Raw genomic sequence first — 9,750 nt, 5'->3', positions numbered from 1 at the left:
TAATGAGGTGACTCTTGGTGGGTTGGGAGATGCTAGATAGCTTCAAGATAGAAGCTGGTCACCAGAAAAACCAGCCAGGTGATTATAGAGTTGGAACTTTCAGGGCCCATCCCCCAATTTCCAGGGAGGGGAGAGGGACTAAAGATTTTCAATTAAATAGCCAATGATTTAATCAATCATGCCTACTCAATGAAATCCCATAAAAAACCTTGAAACAACCAGGCTCAAGAAGCTTCCAGGTTGGTGAACACACCAACGTGCTGAGAGGGTGGCACACCCAGGCAGGCCATGGAAGCTCTGCACTCCCTGCGTCCCATACTTTGCCCCTTTATAATAAAACTCGAGTAGGTAGTATAGCGCTTTCCTGAGTTCAGTCAGTCATTCTAGAGAATTATCACACCTGGGGGCGGGGGTGTGTGTGAGCAGTCATGGGAATCCCTGAATTTGGAGTCAGCTGGGTAGACGTGGAGGTAGCTTTGGGATACTTTAAACTCCTGGCTGGCATCTGTTGTGGAGGCAGTCTTGTGGGGCTGAGCCCTTGACCTATGGGCCTGCTCTAACTCTAGGTGTCAAAGTATAGGACATCCAATTGCTGTCACAGAATTGCTGTTGGAACTACATATCTTTAAATGGTGTGTGTGTGTGTGCGTGCACAGAAGTGCACATGCATCATATACACTCTTTTCTCTTACTGTATATTATATATTTAATAAGGAAAAATTCAACTACTGTGTATTTAAAGTTAAAGAAAGAAAAAAATATGAAGTAAAAAAATAGGCATGTCATATATACCTTTAACCATAGGGAATAGTCTTAAGTACTGAAAGAGCCAGAATTGCCTGTATTTGGAAATTCATCTTTCAGTCTAATAAGAATGGCTTAATTAATTTTATACACAAAACATTATCAATCTGGGCATTTTCTGGCATATTCCTAAGAACTTATTTAGAATCTGGCACCCTCAAAATTGAACTTCATTGCTATTTGCCTCAGTCCTGAAAGAAAACACTGATCAAACTTACTCAAAGGTGGCATTATAATGACAACCATTTGATTTCCTCAAGTTCAGAATTCAAGACTTTAATAATAGCTCATAAAGAAGGTACAATTCATGCAAAAAAACCCAGAAGCTATAATGCTAATTTCATACATACATGTACAAAATGTACATTTAATATAGTCTCAAAATAATCCTTGTCTGAAATATTTACTAAATAATAAGAATGAAATAATTTTTGAACCAAAAAAAATGGTCTTTTAACTTCTTTGCTAAGTAGAGCACTCATTTAAATACATTTACCTGAAACTGTTCTTAAATTTTTTAAATTAAAGCTAGCATTATCTATTAAATCAGCTTTTAATCATGATCATAGTTTATCCTACAGAAAAAGGTATTATTTATAAGGTCACTTTAATATGACATAAATATATGTGTATGTATGTATGTGTGTGTGTATACTATAAATTAATTTATTTATATCATATATATATTTAGAATCCTAGCTGTTTTTCCTCTAAATTATACAAGTCCTTAAGGTTTTCAATCTGGTATATTTTCAAATGATATACTCACTCCCTGTGAATGTTAATAAAAACTGGCAAAACTTCCGGAATACTCTCAAGAAGAAAGTAAGATAATTAAAGTAACTTGAAATGTCGCTGTCTTCATCTTCCTTCTGTTTGGTTAGAGAAATAATAAACTGCTGCAAATTCTATTTCTCACTCTGCTGCAGGTTCATATTTACACACCATCATAGCATATTTAAGGCATAAACAAATGCCTCTTGAAAAAATGTTTTATTGACAACCAGAAATACAAAACAAATCCTTCACAAACTACACTGATAAAAGACTTTATTTCTAGCACTAACCTAAGACTCTCGGTAATATGAATAATTGTTCATTAAACTAAAATCTTCAGTCTTTAATAACTCTTAATCGTCTAACCAGAAGAACAAATTGTTGAGAATAGACTTGAGTAATCATTCACCCATGTCTCCTGTTTTTGAGTTACTGCTGTCATGGAGCAAGGCAGCACAGATTTTAAAATATCACATAAGATTCTTTTGATTCTTCTCTACATCCTTGAATCTATTGAGAAACACGTATCAAAGGCACAGTTCGGTTAAAAACAACAACAGCACTGGTCTGAATTCAACACTGCCTTTTACAATTGACCATTCCCATCACACAGCAATTTCTTTTTGACATATATGTTATCATTCTAACTCCTATTCTCAAACTGTTCAGGATTTTACTTAGAAATTTTCTCATCTATCAGAAAACATCCCCCCAATCACTTTCTAGTTCCTCCCAATCCACCAAAAAAAAGCGATACCTCTCATACGCTGCTGATGGGAGTGCAGAATGGACCACTCTTTAAAGGCCAACTGTCAATATTTATCACATTTACAAAAACATTTCCTCTTTAAACCAGAAATTCTCTTCAGAGGATCTAAGAGTTACCCCTGCAAATGTAAGAAATGACATTTATTCATTAAAGCATTGTTCCTAATATCCAAAGGCTGGAAACAACACAAGTGTCCATCTATAGGAGACTGGCTACAAATCTGAGTATATCCACAAAATGGAATATATGACAGCTGAAAGAAAAAAAAAAGAATACGTTAAGTTTAATTAAATAGTTGTAAGAAGGAATATCCAGAATATACTGCTAAGAGAAAAAAAAAAGTGCAGAACAATGCAGAGCATACGGAAGAATCTTTTTGAAATCCTGCAAGTAAAAAAGGTAGTAGCTTGGGACTTCCCTGGTGGCCCAGTGGTTAAGAATCTGTCTGCCAATGCAGGGGACACGGGTTCGATCTCTGCTCCAGGAAGATCCCACATGCCACGGAGCAATGAAGCCCGTGCACTACAACTACTGAGCCTGCGCTCTAGAGCCTGTGAGCCACAACTACTGAGCCCTCGTGCCACAACTACTGAAGCCCACATGCCTAGAGCCCATGCTCCGAAACAAGAGAAGCCACCGCAATGAGAAGCACGTCCATTGCAACGAAGAGTAGCCCCCGCTTGCCGCAACTAGAGAAAGCCCGCATGCAGCAAAAGACCCAATGCAGCCATAAATAAATAAATAAATAAATAATTTTAAACAAAAAGGTAGTAGCTTGAGGTAAAGAAATGCTTTTTGATTTTGTCAAGGTCATGTAAAGTCTTCGAGTTGAAATTAAAACTATTGTATTTAACTCTTTTTCTATTTCTTAAACTAAATTATAATAAAAGGCTAGAAATACAGGTTTTCCCCCATATCTGAAAGTAGAATGTTTCTATGAAACCTTTCGTAAGCCAAAATGGTATAAAGTGAAGAAGCAATTACCATTAATTTATATGGTGAAAGTTTGAGCATTTCCAGACTTAAAAAATAACCTACCAAATCATACCAACTAACACATAAAACCTAAAATAACACTAGCATATAGTAAAAGCAGGTATGATATGATAAACACACTGCCTGGATAAAGTAGAAATAATGGCTGTACAGTGTAGCTTCACTTACCAGAATCGAGAGGACAGCGAGCAGCACACTGGAAGGCTGAGAGGTGGTGATGATGGTGTGTTAGGCTGAGATGTGGGAGGCTGTGGTGGGGACGTGTGGAGATGGGGATGCAGGAGACAGAGGAAGGGGGTCACCTATTAACATCTCACCGTTGTTTGAATCCGTCAGGGCAAGCAGGTCACTAATGTCTTCACCTTCTTATATAACTGCCTGCCTCAGCATCAAATGTTGAGGTTCATCGTCAGCTGTGGCTGATGTGGAAGGCTTGAAATATGACAGTATGCTTGACTGCTTATCCTCATGCATTTTTCTATCATGCAGTTGTTTGTAGGCACTCAGAACATCCTGCAAACTTGCCCTAAACCTACATGCCCTTTCAAAATTAAAGTCATACCTTCTCTGCTATCATTGCATCACTGTCAGTTACAGTGAAAATCTCACGCAAGTGCTTCATGTTGAGTTCCTGGAGGGCTTTACTTTTAGGCTGTTCACTACTGTGTTCCGTTTCAATTAGTATTCGAATAGTATCCTTTCCTCCTGCAATGGCATCAGCTCTTCATCTGTCAGTTCTTAGTCATGGAATGCCAAAACCTCTTCAACATCATCTTCAGGGTCAAACACTTATACGAATAACCACCTCCTGTAATTATTTTCTTCAGTTCCGGGAACTTTTTGGCAGCTTCAGTAACAGCGGAAGCACTGTCTCCAGTAACTTTTAAGGTAAGAACCTGCCCTCACCAATCAAACCATCCATGACTACCTTCAAATTCTACTGTTGCAACACTTTCATCACCGTGGTCCAAGTACTTTCTGTTTCAGCTTATTAGAAAGACTGACCGATTTCTCCTTAAGTATAAGATAAACACCTTGCTTTGTACACCCATCAGTCCGCTCAAGCAACAGACTTTCCAGTTTACCCACTGCTGGATGCCAACTGAGACCACTTTGCTACTAACAGAAGCAATAGTAACTTTGGCAGCTTTCAAGATTCTTTCTCTCTGCATGGAAATAGTGGACCCAAGCAAGTTCAACTCACTCACAATGCCCAGTTCGTTCACCCCAATCAAAACACTTAAAATTACACCTGGTTTTATGTTAAGCTTTTCTGATACTTTAGGACACTTGCTGACGGATGCACAAAATAAATCGAGATGCAGCACAGATGCTCACAGACACAGTTCCAAGCTATGGGGGCTTGATGCTGAGACGCTGAGTGTATTTCCAGGGAAGGAGCCTGGCTGTGCCACTCAGGCTGCTGGGTCTGTGCGCTGATTCGGTAAAGACTCCCTGCAAAAAAAACGCTGACGCCTAAGCATACCAAGTACTATCGCTTTTCGCCGTTTGTTTGTAAAAGTGAAAACCCTCCAGATTTCCTTCAGTTATGAAAACACGTGCTAATACAATACAGGTCTTTTCTAAAAGCGAAGTGGCCTAAATCGAATTTTTGAAAAGTGGGGGACACCTGTATATTAACCTGAAAAATAGTTTGTAACAAAAATGAACTTCTTTGCACTGACTTATTTTGTTCCTAAGAAAAGTGTTTTGTTAAAATCATTACAGGGCATAAATACAAATATATATATTTAATATACATTTTATATCTATTTAATGAAATGCAGATTTATGTTAAAAATCGGTGAAATTCTAACCTAGAGACACAAGCCTACTCTGATTACAAAGAACAATATGGTTCTCTAAATAAGTAAACAAGGTAAATGATAGCAAAATTGAAAAAAAATCTCTGTAATTCCCTTACAAAGACTGACAAATTAACGTGCTCACGGGTGTACCAGCGGGGCGGCGAGGGGTGGCGGGGACCGCCGAGCGGTAGGTGCGGCTCAGCGACACCAGCAGCTTCGCCTGGTTCTGATGCGGCTGCGGCGCCAGCTGGAAGGCCTCCTTAATCGGCAAGAGCCTCTTGGTCCCCACGGAGCCAGAACCCGGCCGGGACGAATCTGTCCGCTCTCGGCTGTATCTGGCTCAACTGATCACGGCCAGATTTTCAGCAGACAAAATTCAGACTCCGGTCAGCCGGCCGCGGACAGACGAGGGCGTGGTTACCGCCAGAAAGCTCAAATAACTCCCGCGGGGAAAGGCAATATCGCGAGACGACCGCGAGGGCAGGGGCGACTCTTAGCTCCGCGCATGCGCAGAGGGCCGAGCCAGCCCTTTTCCGGCTGGAAGTGTGATTTCTGTGAGTGTTGAGGTTAGATTGGAAGTGGTGTTGTGTAGAGAATGGGGGGCGAGGCGCACCGCGGGTCGGCAGGCGAGGCGCGAGGCTCGCGGCGGTCGGCTGGAGGTGAGAAGGAAGAAAGGCAGCCTCTGGTGGGAGTGGTCCGGAGTCCGCTAAAGGGAGACATTCCGGGGTTCGTTGGCGGGAGGCACGTTTTGCTTTTGCTCAGGGGGCGAATGGACGTCTACCGGGGGAAGGGGTCAGCGATCCGGGATCCGAGGGAAGATGTTCTCGGGTCAGCTGAAGGGGTCAGGCTGAGGTTCTTAGGCCTAGTTAGGTCCCTAGAGAACTGGAGCAAACGGGAGTCTCCTGGGAAGAGGGTTACATTCTAATCTACTTAAAGCTTGTACCTGCAAGTTCCTACTCTTAAGGCCTAAGTATTACTGATGTGTGCACCATAGCAATACAGGTAACAAAGGAGAATACCAGAGACAGAAAGAAGGTAATTTTAAGTTACTGGTTATGGGACAGGTTTGCAGTGCCTTCAGGAAGGAATCAAGCTTTAACCATCCCTTTTCAAAATAGAATATCTTTAGACAGACAAAAAGTAGAAATAAAGCTATAACTAATACATATGTACTTGACACCCAACTGGAGAAATAGTTATTATATAACTGAAGTCCTTTGTCTGCTCCACCCAATCCCGTTATGTTCCCTCTTGACCAAGGTAACCACCCTTTTAATTTTTGATTACATATAGTGCTGTTTTGCATAGTTTTAACAATCAGAAATGTGTATATCCTTTGGCAGCTTTCTTTAACTTAATGTAAGATTTGTCAGTGTCATGTCTAGTTCATTCCTTGTAACAGCTGAACAGGTGTTCCCTTATATGAATATATCAGTATCCATTTTCTTGCTTTGTATCCCAGGACCTGGCACATTGTAAATACTTACATGTTAGTTGATTGGATGAATGCTGTAGCATTTGAGCTAAATCATGAAGAATGAATAGGATTTCAAGTGACTTAAGGCAAGGGGAATACCCGCCAGAACGAAAACAGAAACATGAAAAGTGCATGAGGTATTTCAAGAACTCCCATAGTCTTAGAGCTTAAAGTGTAGAATAGTATGGAGATATGGGATGAAGGAGAAACCTAGAGAGATAGGATGAGGCTTAGATTTAAACGACATTATCCTGAGGAGATTACACTAGCTCAGAGCCAAAAGAGGTTTTTGAATTATGAGGAAACTGATCAGAGCTTTATTTTTAGAAGATAATACTCAGCACCATGGAAATATGTCTAAGAGGTAAAAATTCATGGCAGGGAACTAAAGACCACACCTATCAAGCATCATAGCAATAATGATCATTGCAATAAGCATGTAAGGCAATCATGCAGACCTGCTTAAAATCCTAACACATTTTCCTAGTCCATTCGTAGCACCACTTTTGTAAACAACTATTTCATACCTTCTTCTGTCAAGCTTGCAACATTTTCTGCTTCTGACTCCCATTTAGCTATTACCTTGCATCCTCTTTCAGTTAGAAAAGGACTTCCCCATGCTTTCATCCCCACATCTATCAGGTCTATACCCTAATATACTATGTCTGCTATTATTGTAGGTGAATTGTCTGCTTGAGGAGAGAGAGTAAGCCCTTTAAGAATACTTTTTGGATATAACAGTCTGAAGCATAGCCGATTATGAACTCCCACAGAGAACTGGATTGAAATGAGAATAGTACAAATATAAAAGAACAGAATGATTTAAAGACAATTGTTTTTGTCTAAAAGAATAATTACTTATTGTAATATAAATGAGATATTAGTTTTTTTAATGTGTTTCTTATTTTCAGGTAGATTTAAGTGTTAGGCTTTATAAGATAAATCTGAATATAGTTTACATTTATGTTTTTATAAGACCATTGTTTCTACTATCTAACATTATAAGCAGTTTATTTTGAAATAGAATATCGTTGATCCAATTTTAAAGAATAGGTCTTACTAACCTTTGTCTTACATATTACCAAATTGTTCAAATATAGTTTGGTAACTTATTTTTCATTGATTAATAAAAACAGTGTACATGGTACAGTTTGCTACAGGTGTCATTCTCTCATTTAATCTTTCAAATACATTTACTGAGTACCTACCATTACAACAAACACTGTTCTAGGAACAGGTCATTATTATTGCACCTTGGTATATAAGAAACTTTCAGCTACAAGTATTTGGTCACCTTAATTGAAATTCTCTCCTAAAGAATGGCTAAGATAGATGCACACCCAATTAAAGAGCATTATTGCTGTGAAATGTGGTTATATATCCACAACAGTCAGCCTCAACACACACATCTTAAGCATCAGTGCACACATCTGTAGATTTTTGAAGTTTTGGCCAGAAAGGACCTGTCCCAGCAGAACCCATCTGGGTTATGGAATCACATATGCAGTTATTCATGTTAACGTATGTATATGCTCTGATTTACATTGAGTTCTAATTGAGAATATCTCTGTTTGAGTTCCAAAACTTACGGTTAGACCAAAACCCTCAGGTTGGACCTGTCCCTCCAAATTCCTGTGACTTGCCATTAAGGCAACTTTCAGAGACATAGATAAAGAAAAGAGAGGGCAAACAAAAGACTTTGAAGAAGGTTTTAACACTGTTTTTCTTTAACTGTATGAGGTAAATGTCTATAAAATATCTGGGGAGAGGTGGCATACAGGATAAAATTGTAGTGGTTTGAAATTCATGTGGAGGGAAGGAACATTAAAAACAAGTGAGCATCCTTCAGTATGACAGGAAGAATCAATAAATGTTCTCTTTCAGCTGTTAAGGGCAGTTATATATCTGAGTCAGATTGCTTCAAGGCTGTTGTGAATTGCTCTCCAACTCTTCTTATTCATCAGAGAGATTTAGATGCAGTTGCTTTTTCAGCAGTTTAGTTCTGATTTAATATATTGATGCTGTCCACCATGCTGTGACATCCAATAGACGTCTGCCATAAACTCTTTAGTCCTACTAACTACCTTGGCAGACAGGACATAAGACCTCCAAAGAAAAGCTTTGCCTGTTTCTCAGACCAGACCCTGAATTCCCCCATATGTACTCTTTTTTAAGTATAATCAGATACCATATACATTAGATCTCTAGCAACTTGTCCTAGTTAAAGCGTTCATAATATAATAACTAATCAAGTTGATATTTTCAAGCCCCTCCTAAGGCAACCAACACCTAAAAATGCCACCATCCTAATAAACCCTGACCTTTGCGCCTATTTGTAGGTCTTCCTATTGACACCAATGCTTTATATTACTAAACACGGAAAACTATGCCAAGAGACTGCTAGCCTAGAGACAAGGTTATACATTTTGATCTCTTGCATATTACAACTTAACCCTACTCCCTATAGCAAAGTTTTCTCAGATGGCTCCTGCTGCCACCTTCCTGGCACATTCCTGAAGCTGCATTCCAACAACATTGTTCTAGAATGCCCTTTAAAGCTTTTAGTCTCATATAAATATCTGCTCCTAAATTCAAGATTATTTGTCCAATGCCAAACTGACCAAATAGTCTTATCTTAACAGCTCCCCACGTCACTCTTTCTCACTGAATTATACTAAATTGTGTAACCCATCTCACCAGCCACCTTTACCCCTCAGTTCTGACTTGGTTCTATTTATTGGCAGTTCATATCAGAGACATCAACAGAATAACTCAGTACCAGAGTAAGCCATCACAACACAAATCCTAGAGCAGTCCCTTTGGCATTATTTGAAGTCTGTCAGCGTGTGTGAGTTACGTTATCAAAAGCTGGCACCATTGCAAAAACAAAAAAGTTGAGCATCTATGCTTTATCTATAAAGCATAATCTGTGCCCACAATATTGACAAGCTCCAGCAACAAAAGGATACACAAACTTTGCTGGGATCCTCTTTAAAAATGTACTTGTAGGGGCTTCCCTGGTGGCGCAGTGGTTGCGCGTCCGCCTGCCGATGCAGGGGAGCCGGGTTCGCGCCCCGGTCTGGGAGGATCCCACATGCCGCGGAGCGGCTGGGCCCGTG

At 39.7% G+C, this 9,750-nt stretch overlaps 1 protein-coding gene across 1 annotated transcript in view; it reads left to right on the top strand.

The window, feature by feature from the left end:
* The first annotated feature begins 5,685 nt into the window (after nucleotides 1–5,685).
* Nucleotides 5,686–9,750, top strand: part of FAM200B (family with sequence similarity 200 member B) — an 11,499-nt gene continuing 7,434 nt past the window's right edge. Inside the window, exon 1 of the mRNA XM_024119492.2 lies at nucleotides 5,686–5,813. The gene's annotated coding sequence lies outside the window, so the exon portion shown is untranslated. The remainder of the gene's footprint in view (nucleotides 5,814–9,750) is intronic.

This window comes from Physeter macrocephalus, chromosome 7 (assembly GCF_002837175.3).
Source record: "Physeter macrocephalus isolate SW-GA chromosome 7, ASM283717v5, whole genome shotgun sequence".
NCBI lineage: Eukaryota > Metazoa > Chordata > Mammalia > Artiodactyla > Physeteridae > Physeter > Physeter macrocephalus.
This window is presented reverse-complemented; position numbering and strand designations above follow the sequence as displayed.